This window comes from Nuphar pumila, chromosome 5 (genome assembly GCF_984573655.1).
Source record: "Nuphar pumila chromosome 5, dmNupPumi1.hap1.1, whole genome shotgun sequence".
Classification (NCBI taxonomy): Eukaryota; Viridiplantae; Streptophyta; class Magnoliopsida; order Nymphaeales; family Nymphaeaceae; genus Nuphar; species Nuphar pumila.
In genome coordinates this window covers 11,553,975-11,572,278 of record NC_143253.1, presented here as the reverse complement: position 1 = coordinate 11,572,278, position 18,304 = coordinate 11,553,975, and the positions used below count along the sequence as shown (strand labels likewise).

The window sequence follows — 18,304 nt, the reverse complement described above, 5'->3', positions numbered from 1 at the left end:
TGACTATTAAGTATGGTCAGGTATTGTAGTTAATGACAATATTATTGATGACTATTAACTACGGCCTATGGTCATAGTTAATGATATATTTTTTACATGCACATAAAACCATCATACATCCTCACATCTACAAGTACCAAAATCTTAAAAGTAAATGTAACAAAACAAACAAAACAAATCCAACTTTCAAAAGTAAGATTTATTTCTTATAACTTCCTCAATCAAGACCTTCATAATCATTCTATCACTGAGTTATGCTAAGCCACTTAGAAAAATTTTTAAACTCTGTATAGTCATTGTATGATATCAATGTTTGATTAAACCATAACATAATTACTGTTTTACATGCATGTTTCAAGTATTCTTAGTTACGTATGCAATTTATTGTTAGTGCTAACCTACTGAAGACTCAGTTGAAGTTTGACTCTTATATTAAAACTATGCAAGTGATGACTAGACTTGCTGGAGTGATGGACAGGATGCTGCAAAAAGAGCTAAGGGGACCAACTGTTTGGGTTTTGTATCCGTTTAAATCTATTTGGCCTTGTTTGAATATTTTCTTTTAATTAAGTTTATTGATCTATATACACTCTGCTTTATGACCTTATAGTTGATGGTTTTAATTTATTAAATGCATGATACAAATTAGTTCTAGTTGTATACCTGTAACCCCCCAGGATTGTTAACCAAATAAAGTTTTCGTTGTATTTTGTTTATTACAATAAAATAAGCGGTTTAAAAAAAATCCTCATATTTTAGGGTTAAAGTTTTAGAGTATTACAATAAATATGTAACTTGAAGAGGGATTGAATAAATGAGAAAGAAAAAGGATATGAGAGCATTTTTTCATGGATGTAGGTCTTTGGTCGAACCACGTATATTTGGTGTATTTGTGGACATATAAAAGCCTTTGATCCTAAGACGACTAGTAGATTTTTTATTGGTTATTCAGAAAGATAAAAGAGCTTTAAGTTTTATTGATCATCCCATACATCACAGATAGTGAAAATAGATAAATCAATATTTCTTGAAAATCATTCTATTGGGATAGATGCATATCGAATTTTTGAATTGGAGGAAATATAGGATTCAAGTTCAATACCTGAGAAAGAAAAAGACTCCATCTTTCCTATCATTGTCCATTTGGATAATGCCAGAGAAAATCTGGTCAATGAACATCGATTCCAAATAGAACAAGTTGTTGATGAGGATATACAACAACAATAGGATGTAGATGTTCATTTTGATCCACCTGTAGCACTCATATGGAGGTCTACGATGATCAAAAAATCTACTATCCATACAAACTATGTGGTATATTTGCAAGAGTTTAATGATTTCATAGACATTGATGATGATCCCTCCACCTTTGCAGAAATCAATGTCATAAAAGAAGAGTTTGACTCTATAACAAAGAACTAAGTGTGGGATCTGGTACCTTAACCTGATGGAGTAAGACTTGTTGGTTATTAGTGGGTTTTTAAGATCAAGACAGACTCCAAAGGATAAATAGAGATGTAAAAGTCTAAGCTTATTACAAAGTTTTTCACACAAATGAAGGGCATTGATTATAATAAGATTTTTTTTCTTGTCTCAACTAAGGAATTGTTGAGGATAATCATAGCCCTCATAGCTCATTTTGATTTAGAGCTACATCAAATGGATGTGAAAACTGCTTTCCTAAATGGGGATCTGAAAGATGAGGTATATATGCAACAACCTACTGGTTTCAGTGTAAATGACCCGAATCATTTAGTTTACAAATTAAAGAAGTCAATTTATGAACTTAAACAAGCCTTTTGCTAGTAATATAAAAAGTTCAATCAGGTAATTCTAAACTTTGGAGTCACTTAAAACATTGGTGATCAATGCATATACCTTAAGGCTAGTGAAAGTAAGTTCATAATTTTGGTTTTATATGTTGATGATATTCTTCTTGCAACTAATTATTTGAGCATACTACATGAGACAAAAGATTTTATTTACTATATTCTGATTTTATTTATATTCAATCCCTAATTTATTTTTCAACATGGTATCACAGTAGGACTAAATCTATCTTCACCAACTTGAAGACAATAAATTTTTTTTCATCAATAAGTTCATAATACAATATTCACGTCATGCATCTTCCAGTGACTTTGGTTCAGATTATAGTTTGTCTGATGCTTTATTTACTACAAAATTTCATACCATTAACTATCAAAGAGTCATAGCTAATATAGTTGTTGTAAATAAGCACAAAATTAACTACGATTGATAGTTGTAACAAATAATGATATTAACCTGGTAATAACAAACTATTAACTGCAACTATAGGTCGTAGTCATTGATGACTATTAAGTACGGTCAGGTGTCATAGTTAATGACAATAGTCATTTATGACTATTAACTATGGTCCATGGCCGTAGTTAATGGTATGTATTTTTACATATGCATAAAACCATCATATATCCTCACCTATACAAATACCAAAATTCTAAAGATAAATGTAACAAAATAAACATAACGAATTCAAATTGCAAAAATAAGATTTCTTTCTTATAACTTCCTCAACCAAAACCATCATAACTATTCCATCACTGAGTCGCGCTAAGCCACTTGCAAAAATTTTAAAACTTTGTATAGCCATTGTATGATATCAGTGTTCGATTAAATTGTATCATGATTACTACTTTACATGCATCTTTCAAGTATTTTTAGTTACATATGCAATTCATTGTTAGTGCTAACTTACTAGAAACTCAGTTGGAGTCTGACCTATATGTTAAGATTATGCAGGTGATGAGTGGACTTCTTAGAGTGATGACAGAATGTTGCGGAAAGAGCCAAATGGTTCAACTGTTGTCGTGTATCTATTTAAATCTATTTAGACTTGGTTAGGCATTTTCTTTTAATAAAGTTGATCAATATATATAAACTCTGAATTATACCTTATGAATAATGATTTTAATTTATTAAATGCATGATACAAATTAGTTCTTTTTGTGTACTTATAACTACCCAGGATTGTTAACCAAATAAAGTTTTCGCTATATTTTGTTTCTTATAATAAAAGAAGAGGTTAAAAAAAAACTCTTATTTTAGGGTTAAAATTTTAGAACATTACAATAATTATGTAACTTGATAAGGGATTGAATAAATAAGAAAGAAAGAGGGTGTGAGAAATTTTTCTCCTGGCTATAGACCTTTAGTTGAACCACACATATTTAGTGTGTCTATCCTTTTCTCTTTTCTATATTCTAATTTTATTTGTATTCAATACCTATTTTATTTTTCAACATGGTATCAGAGCTTGACTAAATTTGTCTTCACCAACTTTAAGTTAACAATCTTCTTTCTATTAACAAGTTCATACTACAATCTTCATGTTGTGCATCTCTAATGACTTTGGTTTAGATTATAGTTTGTCTGATGCTCTATTCAATACAAAATTTTATACTATTAACTACCATCGTTGGCTATAGTTAATGCTAACAAAACCGTAGTAAATAAGCTTTAATTATAGCCATCAAACATAGTGTATAATATAATATCTAATAACCATTAACTATCTACGAATCATGGCTAATATAGTCATTGTAAATGAGCACAAAATTAGCTACGATTGATAGTCATAACAAATGAGAATACGGACTCGATAATGACAAACTATTAATTACAGTTATAGGTCTTAGTCACTAATAAGTACTAATTATGACCAAGTATCGTAGTTAATAACAGTAGTCACTGATGACTATTAACTATAGCCTATGACCATACTTAATGATTTTTTTTTACATGCACATAAAACTATCATATATCCTCACCTTTATAAGTATTAAAATCCTAAAGGTAAACATAACAGAACAAATAAGATAAATCTAAATGAGAAAAATAAGGTTTTTTTTCTATAGTTATCTCAATCAAAACCTTCATAATCATTCAATCACTAAGACGCGCCAAGTCACTTGGATAAACTTTCGAACTCTATATAGTTGTTGTATGATATCAATGTTTGATTAAACTGTAGCATGATTACTTTTTTACATGCATGTTTAAAGTATTCTTAGTTACATATGCAATTTACTATTAGTGCTAACCTACTGAAGAATCAGTTGAAGCCTGACCCCTATATTAAGACTATGCATGTGATGAGTAGACTTGCTGAAATGATGGCGAGATTTTGCGAAAAGAGCTAAGATGATCAACAGTTTGGGTCATGTATTTGTTTAAATATACTTGGACTTGTTTAGATATTTTCTTTTAATTAAGTTGTTTGATATGTATAAACTCTGATTTATAACTTTATGGATGATGATTTTAATTTATTAAATGCATAATAAAAATTAGTTCTAGTCGTGTACTTGTAACCACCCGGGATCGTTAATCAAATAAACTTTTTATTGTATTTTGTTTCTTACAATAAAATAAGAAGTTTAAAAAAAAAGTCTCGTATTTTAGAGTTAAAATTTTGTGATGTTACAATAAATATGTAACTTGAAGAAGGATTGAATAAATAAGAAAGAAAGGTGTGAGAGTTTTTTCTCGTGGATCTAAGCCTTTGGCCAAACCATGTAAATTTGATGTGTTTATTCTTTTCTCCTTCCTATATTTTGATTTTATTTATATTTAATTCTTATTTTATTTTTCAACATGGTATCAGAGCATAACTAGATTTGTGTTCACCAACTTAAAGTTAACAATCTTTTTTTCATCAATAAGTTTATACTACAATCTTCATGTTGTGCATCTTTCAACGACATTGGTTCAGATTATAGTCTGTTTGATATTTTATTTATGATAAATTTTTATACTATTAACTATGATCATTGATCATAGTTAATGCTAAAAAAATAATAATAAATAAGCTTTAATTATAGCCATCGACCATAGTTGATACTATCATACCTAATAACCATTAACTATTGTCGAGTCGTGGCTAATATAGTCGTTGTAAATTAGCATAAAATTAACTATGGTTAATATCCATAACAAATAAGGATACTGCCCTAGTAATGATAAACTATTAACTATTGCTATAAGTCGTAGTCACTGATAAATATTAAGTATAACCAAGTATTGTAGTTAATGACAATAGTCATTGATGACTATTAACTATAGTACATGATCATAGTTAATGATATTTTTTTTACATGCACATAAAACTATCATATATTCCTACTTTTACAAGTACCAAAATCCTAAAGGTAAATGTAACAAAATAAACAGAACAAATTAAAACAAGAAAAATAAGATTTCTTTCTCACAACTGCCTCAATCAAGACCTTCATAATTATTCCATCACTAAGATACGTCAAGCCACTTTGACAAATTTTTAAACTCTATATAGTCATTGTTTGATATTAATGTTTGATTAAACCATAGCATAATTACTTTTTTACATGCATGTTTAAAGTATTCATAGTTACATATGCAATTCATTATTAGTGTTAATCTACTGGAGACTCAGTTGGAGTCTAACCCCTATATTAAGACAATGCTGACAATGAGTAGACTTGTTAGAGTGATAGCGGGATGTTGCAGGAAGAGCTAAGAGGATCAACTATTTGGGTCATGTATCTGTTTAAATATATTTGGGCTTGTTTAGACATTTTCTTTTAATTAAATTATTTGATTTGTATAAACTATGATTTATAATTTTATAGATGACAATGTCAATTTATTAAATAAATGATAAAAAATAATTCTAGTTGTATACTTATAACAACCTAAGATTATTGATTAAATAAAATTTTCATTATATTTTGTTTATTATAATAAAAAAAGAGGTTTAAGAAAAATTTATTGTATTTTTTAGTTAAAATTTTGAAATGTTACAATAAATATGTAATTTACGGAAGGATTGAATGAATGAGAAAGAAAGAGGGTGCGAGAGTTTTTTCTCATGGATGTAGGCCTTTGGCCGAACCATGTATATTTGGTGTGTTTTACTCTTTTCTTCTTTATATATTTTAATTTTATTTGTTCTCTATTTTATTTTTCAACATGCTATCAGAGTGTGACTAGATTTGTCTTCACCAACTTGAAGTTAGCAGTCTTCTTTTCATCGACAAGTTCATACTACAATCTTCATGTTATACATCTTTTAATAACTTTGGTTTAGATTATAGTTCGTCTGATGCTTTTTTCACTATAAAATTTTATATTATTAACTACGATCGTTGGTCGTCGTTAATGCTAAAAAACTATAGTAAATAAGGTTTAATTATAGCCATCGGCTATAGTGGATATTATCATACATAATAACCATTAACTATCGTTGAATCATGACTAATATAATGATAGTAAATGAACATAAATTAAATTAACTATAGCTGATAGCTATAGCAAATGAGGATATTGACCTAGTAATGACAAACTATTAACTATGGCTATAGGTCGTAGTCACTGATGAGTATTAAATATGGTCAAGTGTCATAGTTAGTGATAGTAGTCACTTATGACTATTAACTATGGCCCATGACTATAGTTAATGATATTTTTTTTACATGCACATAAAACTATCATATATCCTCACCTCTACAAGTACCAAAATCTTAAAGGTAAATGTAACAAAATAAACAAAACGAATCCAAATGAGAACAACAAGATTTTTTTTCTACATCTGCCTCAATTAAGACCCTTATAATCATTTCATCACAAAGACACGCCAAACCACTTGAAACGAAATTTAAACTCTTTATAGTCATTGTATGATATTAATGTTTGATTAAACCATGTCATGAGTACTTTTTTACATGCATGTTTGAAGTATTCTTAGTTATGCAATTCATTATTAGTATTGACCTACTAGAGACTCAGTTGGAATCTGACACATGTATTAAGACTATACATGTGAGAAGTAAACTTCCTAAAGTGATGGAGGGATACTATAAGAAGAGGTAAGGGGATCAACATTTTGGGTTATGTATCCGTTTAAATCTATTTGGACTTGTTTAGACATTTTCTTTTAATTAAGTTGTTCAATCTATATAAACCTTGATTTATGACCTTTTTGGTGATGGTCTTAATTTATCAAATATATGATAGAAATTAGTTTTAGTTGTTTACCTGTAACCTGAGATTGTTATCCAAATAAAATTTTTATTTTATTTTATTTCTTATAGTAAAAGAAGAGGTTTAAAAAAAAATACATATTTTAGAGTTAAAATTTTTAAACGTTACAATAAATATGTAACTTGAGGAGAGATTGAATAAATGAAAAAGAAAGAGGGTGTGAGAGCTTTTTCTCATGGATGTCCTTTGGCCGAACCACCTATATTTGGTAGATTTATCCTTTTCTCTTTCCCATATTCTAATTTTATTTGTATTCAATTTCTATTTTATTTTTTAACATGGTATCAGAGCATGACTAGATTTGTCTTCACCAACTTAAAGTTATATGTCTTTTTTTCATTGATAAGTTCATATTATAATCTTCATATTGTGCATCTTTCAACGACTTTGGTTCAAATTATAGTATGTCTGATGCTTTATTTACTACCAAATTTTATACTATTAACTATGGTCGTTGGTCATAATTAATGCTAAAAAAATTATAGTAAATAAGCTTTAACTATAACTATTGATCGTAGTAGATAGTATCATACCTAATAACCATTAACTATCATTGAGTCATGGTCATTATAGTAATCATAAATGAGTACAAAATTAACTACACCTGATAGCCATAGCAAATGAGGATACAGATCCGGTAATGACAAACTATTAACTACGGCTATAGGTCATAGTCACTGATGAGTATTAAGTATGACCTAGTGTCATAGTTAATGACAATAATCACTGACAACTATTAACTATGTCCCATGACCATAGTTAATGATATTCTTTTTTATATGCACATAAAACTATCATATATCATCACCTCTAAAAGTATCAAAATCCTAAAGGTAAATGTAACAAAACAAATTCAAACAAGAAAAATAAGATTTTTTTCCTACAACTACCTAAATCAAGACCTTTATAATCATTCCATCACTAAGACACACCAAGCCACTTGAAGAAAATTTTAAACTTTGTATAGTCACTGTATGATATCAATGTTTGATTAAATCGTAGCATAATTATTGTTTTACATGCATGTTTGAAGTATTCTTAGTTACATATGTATTTCATTGTTAGTGTTAACCTACTGAAAACTCAGTTGGAGTTTGACTACTATATTAAGGCTATGCAGATGATGAGTAGACTTGCTAGAGTGATGGCAGGATGTTGCATGAAGAGCTATGGGGATCAACTATTTGGGTCATGTATCCGTTTAAATCTATTTGGATTTGTTTAGACTTTTTTTTTAATTAAATTTTTCGATCTATATAAACTCTAATTTAGGACCTTATGGATGATGGTTTTAATTTATTAAATGCATGATAGAAATTAGTTTTAGTTTTGTACCTATAACTACCCAAGATTGTTAGGCGAATAAAGTTTTTGCTATATTTTGGTTTTTACAATAAAAGAATATGTTTTAAAAAATAAATCTTAGATTTTAGAGTTTAAATTTTGGGACGTTACAATAAATATGTAACTTGAGAAGTGATTGAATAAATGAGAAAGAAAAATGGTGTGAGAGCTTTTTCTCGTAGATGTAAACCTTTGGTTGAACCATGTATATTTGGTGTGTTTATCCTTTTCTCCTTCCTAGATTCTGATTTTATGTGTATTCAATCTTTAGTTTATTTTTCAACATGGTATCAGAGCATGACTAGATTTGTCTTCACCAACTTGAAGTTAGCAGTTTTCTTTTCATCGACAAGTTCATACCACAATCTTTATGTTGTACATCTTTCAATGACTTTAATTCAGATTATAGTTTGTTTGATGCTTTATTTACTACAAAATTTTATACTATTAACTATGATTGTTGGTCATAGTTAATGCTAAAAAATTTATAGTAAATAAGCTTTAACTATAGCCATTGACCATAGTGGATAGTATCATACCTAATAACCATTAACTATCATTGAGTCATGGTTAATATAGTCATCGTAAATGAGTACAAAATTAACAACAACCGATAGCTATAGTAAATGAGGATACTGACCTCATAATGACAAACTATTAACTATGACTATAGGTTGTAGTTACTTATGAGTATTAAGTATAGCCAAGTGTCATAGTTAATGACAATAGTCACTGATGACTATTAACTATGGCACATAACTATAGTTAATGATATTTTTTTTTGTATGCACATAAAACTATCATATGTCATCACTTCTAAGTACCAAAATTCTAAAGGTAAATGTGACAAAACAAATCTAAACATGAAAACATCATTTCTTTTCTACAACTGCCTCAATCAAGACCTTCATAATTATTCCATTACTAACATACACCAAGTCACTTGAAGAATTTTTCAAACACCATCATTGCATGTTCCTACAGCCTTTATGTCTGCTTGATTAGCCTCATGTAACCAAATTATTCAAAATAAAAATTAAATATATGCATTAATTAGCAAAAAAAAATCTAGGATTGACATAAATAATGGTGTCAGTAGCAAACCTATTGTGCAACTAAGGATCAATTCTTAAGGAAGATAAAATTGAAGAAAAATATAAAAAATTGTGAATCAACAACTTCTCACTACATTGTCTATTCTTGTTTTGATTTTTCAGTAAAATAAGAAACAATCTTCATCAAACTATAGAATGAGAAAGATGATTTTGGAAATATTACATGAATTGAAAATAATAAAATGCATGCAATAGTTAGTATGTTGTATTCATGAAAGCCAATAGATATTGAGAAAATGAGAACCTTTTCCAAAGCCTAAGCACAATGGATATAGAAGTCATAATTGAAAGAGAAGTAGGGCCTTCCATAGCATATAACTGTTGTCATGAATTTAAATTTAATAAACATCTACTCTACTATACAATACGCAACACAGAAAACTGTAAGAAAGAGAAGCAAAACAAAGGTACACCTTATGCGAATATTTAACTGCGACTAAAATCATAGATAAAAGCCAAAGGGTCATACTTAAAAGTCTCAAAACTCATTATTAGCCATGACTCTTTATTAAATTGTAGTTAGTAACTACTATTAGATACAATTTTTGGCATCCGTAGTTAATACTCCGTATCTTTTACCTCTTTATTTTATAGTGATTGTTGTGTTATTATCACTCAAACATTGATGTGTTCAATCATCTCCCTCAATTCCCGTATATGTTTTCCTATTTTTTAAGTTAGGAGTTCTCTTTGTTCACCCACCAATTTGAGGGGGTGTATTGAAATATATAACAATATGAAAGAATATTTTCAATCACAGAAGACAGTTTTTAAGATCATCATTTATCTCTAAGGGCAGTTGCAGTCTCCAATATTATCACCTATACTCATCTTTATCCCATCTTGAATATTTTCATATTAGTTGTAAATAAAGATTATTTATCTGGATCATGTACCTGTATAAATTCGTAACTTTAGGGATTGGATAAATGAGAAATAAAGAGGCGGTGAGAGTTTTTACACGTTGTTGTAGGTCTTTGGCTGAACTACATATATTTGATGTATTTATTCATTTCTCTTTCTTATATTCTGATTTTATTTATATTCAATCTTTATTTTGTTTTTCAACAAAAACTCTTAGAGTTGCTCCTCCAAGATAGTCACATGTAGCTTTGTGTGCTATATTATGAAAAGTCACCAAGGTAGTCACATGTATGTTTACCACATTTCTATGTTATGTGAAAACTGGAAAGCCCAAGTGAAAAAGCCAATAAAAAAGCATCATTGCCAATTTTTTCAATTTCATTGTGATGTCCCATGGTAATATGAAAAATGCTGCCTTATACTCCTATTGATACTCATACGACCCTATGGAAGTCCAAACATGCTCATGACCCATTCCTTAAGTCTCATAAGGGAGGCCGATGAAGGAGGAAAAATTCATATCCCTAATAAGGAGAAATACGGAAGGAATTGGTTTTGTTGGAGTTTCATTGGAAAATAATAGCTCAATATAATAATACTGGAAGCTTATTTGAACTCAGCAATCACAAAAATGGATTGTCTGGGAGTTTAAAAATAACAAAGTGGGAAAAAAAAGAGATGAAGGCAACCAAAAGGAGAACGTAAAGTTTAGAATGGGGAAATGAGTTTTATCACTCAAGATGATGAAATTTCACTATGAAGTGGAAAAACTTGAACTTAAACAGGTGACACAAACTTCTTAAATTCAAACTATCCACAATAAATAAAAGGGGAGTTAATTTGGTGAAGAAAATTTGTTGGTTTGTTTGAAAATCAGTAATGCACAATTGAAATAATCATGTGTTTGCATCACATTTGCTCAAGCCAAAGTGTGATTCCCTGTAAACAAACCATGATTTCTTCATACTACATATAAAACTCAGGACCATGAACTTCCACTAAAAGAGTAGCACATCTTGGCATCAAACTCATCATATGCAGGTCACACCTATGAATTTCCAATGGAGTCAAGCGTGAAAGGATAGGGGCTAGCCCATGGCCCACTCGATGAGGTCGAGTTGTCTGACCTCCTTCGTTTGGAGAGGAACCTTAGCCACTCGATGGAAGAGACGATGATGTCCAGCCTTTCTGACTTCTCAACACCAACTGCACAGGAAGAAGAGCAAAAAGAGGTGAGCTTCTTCAGCATCAGGCTTTAGGAAGACACTGTTGTTCTTCGGTGGTGGCAGGATAGGGCAAGGGTGACCTCGGTAGGTGCTTTCTTCCTTGGTGGCGAGTGATGCATGAACAACGTAATCAGATCGCTTTTTCTGCAGCAGTGAGTGACCTCAACAGGTGCTTTCATGCTCAGCAGCGATCGACACGGAAAGGAGTCCAGCAATGGCAACTTCGACAACCAACGATACAGAGACGGGGTGGGAGGGAAAACAGCAGAGAGAGAGAGAGAGAGAGAGAGAGAGAGAGAGAGAGAGAGAGAGAGAGAGATTGCGTAAATGACCCCAGTGCACGGATGGCAGGTCAGAGGAAAAGGGCGATTTTTTTTCCTATGCTAGTCCAGGGGTCGCCGGAGTGGCCAGCGGGGTGGTTGTGAAGGCGTTGAGTTGATGGCGCAGAATCAAACGCCACTAGCACATGAGTGTTCTTTAGCTTTCAGAAGTGAGTCACATAAGGCAAGGTGGTTGTGGGCCACATCGACGAAAATCTCCGATGAACCAGCGGGGTGGTTGTGAAGGCGTTGAGTTAATGGCACGGGATCAAACCCCACAAACACACGGGTGTTTCGTAGCTTTTATAAGTGGGTCACATTAGGCAAGGTGGTCGTAGATTTTGCCTTATTTCGGTGAGGGTTCTTAGTCATAAAAAACTAAAATATATTACGCTATTCATGGAGAACATGGTACAAATGTCTTGTGATGAAAATCATTAAAAAAAATCTTGTCCTTTACTACCCAACCTGTGTTTTTACAGGATTTAGGAATGTAACAAAACTATTTCCGATAGACAGGACGTAAAGTTTATGCATGGAAGGTGGATAGGCATGCTTCAGCTCAAGTAACCTTTTTTCATTCTAAATAAATATAGATTTTTTAAACGTGTCCCCTTTAACCCTTTTTCTTATTTTTTCAATAAGCCCTTTTTAACCAAATAAAACATCTTGTGACAATTACTCTTTCCTCTGACGGGAAAAAAAAGATGAAAAAAAAGCAGACATTTTCAAAATAGTCAAAAAATAGAGAAGACAGTTACGCCCAGTGTGGGGGCAGGTAGGAGAGAGATCAATAACGGAGCCACAGAGTAGCAGAGAGTGATACGGGGGATCACATGGACCAGCGAAGGAAGAGGTCTCCACCGAATCTGTCGCCAGATAGAGCGCCTTTGTGGGGGTTAATGAAACAGGGTCCCCCCCCCCCATCCCTTCTCCACCCAATTCCGTGGGAGAGAAACGGAGAGAGAGAGAGAGAGAGAGAGAGAGAGAGGATTTTCCTTCTCTTCTCATCTCATCTCATCTCTTCCCTTCCGGAGGGGCGCACACGTTCTTGTCTTTCTTCTTCTTTGTTCGTTTGGTTGTGTATTGCAAGAGACACAGAAGGCACTCAGACAAAAATGGCATCGATGTTTAGGGTTTGTTTGGTGGCGATGGTGGTCGTTCTCGCGGTTGCTTTGCCTCTGGTTCAGGCAAGCACTCCCGCTCCCGCTCCCGCTCCCGGACCAACAAGCGACGGTCAGTTGCTTTTCTGTCTCCCTTTTTCTTTCCATCCTTAGTTTTGTTTCTCTCCTCCTTCTTCTTCTTCTTATGAAGAGGTAATGCGAGGCACTTGTTAATTTTTATGGTGGTGGCGTTTTTGTATTTGCAGGGACATCGATTGATCAAGGAATTGCATACGTGTTGATGCTGGTGGCTCTGGTGCTCACCTACCTCATCCACTCTTTCGATGGTTCGTCTCAATACAATCTTTTCTGAAGACAATGAGGCTATCGATCTCTTTCCGTGGTTTGGGTGATTGTGATCTTTGGGGAGGAAGGTTTAGAGGGGGGGATTGTGATCATGTCTATGTAGCATAGCCACTACTACTGCTTCGATTCTTTTTGGGAGTTGTGGACTGAGTGTTTAACATGGTAGATGGTTGATATTGTTCTTTTAATCCCTTCTCTCGTGTCCTTTTTCCAGAGTCATCAGTACCACCATGCATCTGTATCCTCTTAAAATTTCAATACGTTTGGGGGTCAATTGGGTGATTCTCTGTTCTTCACCTTTTGCCTTGCATGTGATCGTGCACGTGTTGATGAATGTGGTTGCGATGCTTGGAGATCATATTTTGTTTTATCCTATCATTCGTTAATTGCGTGTAGGTGTTGAAATGGTATTGCGAAGGAGAAATGCTATAGCTAACGCTTGGTTGCGACTCGGGGTGTCAACGGGCCTGGTTTACCCCCGAACCAAACCTTATAGGCTTCGGGTATGGTGATAAATAAAAAGATCCAATTAAGAATGTCCAATTTTTACATGGACCCGGGTATGGTTTGTGAAATTTTATACTAAACCTGTACCCGACCCGAGTTTCTATTAAGACCCGCAATTTTTCAATGTAAAAATAATAAAAAATATGGTTTTACCGGTTATGATCTGGGTTTGGTTCATGTAGTTCTTATCGGGTCTGGGTATAGTTTTTTTTATAATGAACCTGATTAGACCCATGTCTGAATTCAATACCATACCCAAAAATCTGGTCCAAGTCTGGTTTCACGTGGGTACTAACCAAACCCGACCCGTGTCCAATACCACTGATGGAATTTATACATTTGGAAGGTCTCCTACCGGTAGAACCACTTTGAAGTCTAAATGTCCCTCTCTCTCTTTCAGCCTTTGACTCTTAAAGGGAGTAGGAAACGTTGCCAGCACCTCCTATTTACCTTAAAAAAAAGAAAGTTTACTACAGGTAAAAGAAAAAGAAAAATTATGTTTCCAACATCTTATTTACTTGCATAAAAAAGTTCTACCGTGAAAAACTCTCTCTCTTTCTCCAATAGCAAACTTGCAAAATGAATATGGCTATCAATGGGTTGGGTTTCACTTGCATGGTTCCCATACCAAACTTTATTAGGTCAGGGTTTGGTGATAAAGGAAGCCTAACTGGAATTTGGGTTAAACCCAAACAATCCAATTGGTATAAGGAGCCAGATATGATTTGTTAAATTTCATACCAATCTGGATTCGACCTGGGTTTCGATTAAGATCCACAATTTTTCAATTTTAAAAAATAAAAATACAAAAATGTTAGGGTTGCCTCTTGTGTCTATAGATTCATGTGGTGGTTGGTGGTGAAAATTATTAGTAAGGGATTTTGCATAAACATAACACAATATGTTAGTGATCCTCACTGAGCAACTCCATTGGCTTGGGACTGAGAAGTGGTTGATAACACAATATGTTAGTGATCCTCAGTATATGCATAGTTTCCCACCTAACATTTTGAGCCTACATAAGCGCTGAACACAAATTTGTTATAGGTTGAGGCGTGATTTGATCAAAATCACCAGGTACAAGTTCTTCATAAATCTCCTTGTGATGAAAACTTTAAACAAGTAATAAGATTGCGAATTAGATCAGGTTCGGGATACACATCTTCTGAAGAAACTGTTTTTTTACCTAGACATGACCAGTACACCTTCTGATCCAATTGACAGAGCAACACGATGTGACTTCAGGTTATACCCAATTCCAATCGAAAATTAGAATCAGTTATACACAAAATCTGGCCTAGTAATGAAGACAATGCTAATTAGATCTAGATATGGTTAAGGGCTCTCACTATGATCCTAATATGTAACTGAGTGCATTATTGAATCTATATGTTATTAATCATATTTTTTTTGTTTTGGGTTTTAAACATTGAGTATGATGATTTCAATGTTCCATACTTGAATCTTACATGTATATAGTATATTTTGTTTGCATTTACATTTATAATTGTCTTCGGTAAAATAACTACGCAAAAGAATTATGCAAACAAGCTAAGTCCAAGACAACAACCATCTGTGGATTAAATTCAGATGATGAGCCTAGTATGGCCCATGCTCTTATTGATTGAAACTTCTACTTAACCAGAATCGGACATATTCTGCTGGTATAAATGGTGATCAAAACATGATTTAGGAAAATTGAGATTTCAAGCTTAAAAACATGATCGTTATTTTTAGAACTTCAATCGCCCCACTTTGGGATTTTTTAAGATGCTAAAAAGGTTTGTTCACAACTGAATTTCTAGGATACAACTAGGCTTGGATCTCAAAAGCGTTACTGCTTCTCTAGATCAGGTGACCTCTCTTACACTTGAATTTGGCAAGCCAAATCGAGAACAAAAGAATAGAATAAAAGAACGCTTAAGAATCAGAAAATATGATAAAAAAAAACAAAAATAAAGAAATTTATAAACTTTAAGAAGGTCAAGACATTTTTGTGATAAATGAAATTAAAGGTCATAAATTCAACGGTTTGAAAATGACCATCACCTGCCTTTGACTAACAATCAAGGACTTCCAAAAATCGTCCATCAATCACAAAGCCCCATAAACAATATATAAATACATTTTTTAAGTCTTTCAAACAGTCAAACCATTTGAAAAAACAAAAAATCAAAGATGACTTGGTCAAAGCGAACCTTGGCACCTTGCACACGCCTCACACCGTTGTATGAGTGTTCTCTTGCCCATAAATGATCGCATATGTTCCATGTAAAGGAAAGCAACAACATCCACAAATCACCCTAATACACAAAGTTTACCAAAGTAAAGACTATTCTCCTTCTTAGACATGGACTAAACATTTTCAAAACACTTTTGGTAAAAACAATAAAGCACTAATGTGCTATATTTTGAAACTTTTTTTAACGTACTCAATTATGCACATTTGTGTCTAACAAAGCTCATAATATAATAATATGCTTCTTTTTTTCTTCTTTTGATAATCCAAAAAAAAAAAATCCCCCTCGTTACTGGCCACACATTGGCTGGCCTCTGGTTGGTAAAACCCTTGAGGTCCCCCCTACCCACCAGCGAGTACACCCATCTTCGACCTTGGACAACACTTGTGGGTTTCAAACTTGTGAAATTTGCAAGTTGCCTCTAGCAGATGAGTGAAATCCTTGTAAGGCCCAAAATTTGCTTTTGTTCCTTTTTCCTTTCCATCAAATTAGCTTTTGCTCCAAGCACTACCTGTATAAAGTTATTTTTCATTATTAGTATTAAAACAAATAAATTTGGAATGAAAAATATTCCCTTCTTTTTACAAAATGTAACATATACAAAACTTGAATCTAAAGCTGATCAGTTTGTGCTGAAGCGAATGCACAACATCAACATAGACCATATGTAATCCAATATAATTTGAATGCACATTCAAATGAAATCTTGTTGAAATAATCAATGTCCAAATAAAATATCAGATTTTGAACAGATGTCAGACCAAACTCAATTCAGTTGGACCTCTATTCCAACACTCTTCAAACCTTATGCTAGTTCTTACAACGTCATAAGTAGTAGCATGATGCTTTGGGTGTGAGGCATATGTTATAACATGTATATCAAAATAATGATTTTTGAAAAAATAAATAAAACATAATATTGGAAGAAATTATCATCATAAACGGAAAGAACATTAGAAAAGGCAACAAAAAGAGAGTAACTTAGTACCTTCAGTGTTGGGACGTTGCGAGTTCAAATCCCATTGGTATCGTTGTATAACTGGTAAACCCAGCTAGACTTTTTAAAAAAATAAGTGTTCACCCTTGGCTTAGAAGCAGAAATTTGACCAACCGGCGAGAGGGGGGTAAACAAGAGAAGTTGGCAAAGGTTCGAGTTCGTCTAAGACTCTATAGAGAGAGAGGGTTAAGGCATTTTTTTTAATGCTATCTGCATTTGATACCACTCCCTACTTCAAGAATTATGGAGCACGAAAAATTATGTATACACCCACGTACACATTGCCCCTTAGGTCAGAATGTGTGAGGGCATAAAAGAATCCAAACCCAGCCCAAGGTGCACCAGAAAGGGCTGGTAAACGAACTGAGTAGCTGGTGACTCAGCTCAGTTTGGCTCGTCATGAACTTGTTCGTGATGGGTTCATATAGTTGGCAAGCAGAGCCACTAGCAGCTCATGTAGCTTAAATGAGTCCAGCCTAAATACAAGGTGTTCAGCTCGGCTCGGCTCGCCAGGGCTCGATAGTGCACATATAGATAAAACATATATTTTTATAAATAATAAACATAAAAAAATGCATTATATATATATAGGATGAATGAAAAATATATACATATACATAAAATATGAGATATTAAGTGTAATTTATAAAAAGCTATATATATTTTCAAGTAAAATATATAGAAATATATATACTATGTATAAATAACATGAAATGTTTTTATACAAGCCAGCTCGTGTTTGGCTGGGCTCATTAAGAGAATGTGTTGCCAATGGTAAGGGTTTACTTTTGTTATTACTTGTTGCATAAAACACTGGGGTGAAGTTGAGCCCGGTCATACATCTGAAAGAATTCATAACCCAAACCCAACCTGCATATTACTTGGGTGGGGTTTGGGTTGATCCGAATATTATTTCGGTTAGCAATTTTTATGCCCTTACGGCCATACCTAGGAATTTGGGTTGGGGACCGCTTGGGTACCCGATCCCCATTGACAGTCCTAGTAAAAGGGACACTGGTTTGTTCGAAACGGTCACCGGAAAATCTCACAAGATATTGAAAATTTGTGTGTGTTTTTGAGAAAAAATCTTTGAAAATAACGGTATATGTAGAAGTTAAAAAATAAATAATATTTATAATGAAACGGACCAGGTTTAGAGAACC

The 18,304-nt window shown here is 32.9% G+C and overlaps 1 pseudogene across 1 annotated transcript; it reads left to right on the top strand.

Moving 5' to 3' along the window:
• Positions 1 to 12,978: 12,978 nt before the first annotated feature.
• Positions 12,979 to 13,404, top strand: LOC149836788 (arabinogalactan protein 16 pseudogene; annotated as a pseudogene). Its single transcript, XR_016432226.1, has 2 exons — positions 12,979 to 13,164; positions 13,298 to 13,404. The product of XR_016432226.1 is annotated as an arabinogalactan protein 16 pseudogene (transcript).
• The last annotated feature ends 4,900 nt before the right edge of the window (positions 13,405 to 18,304 follow it).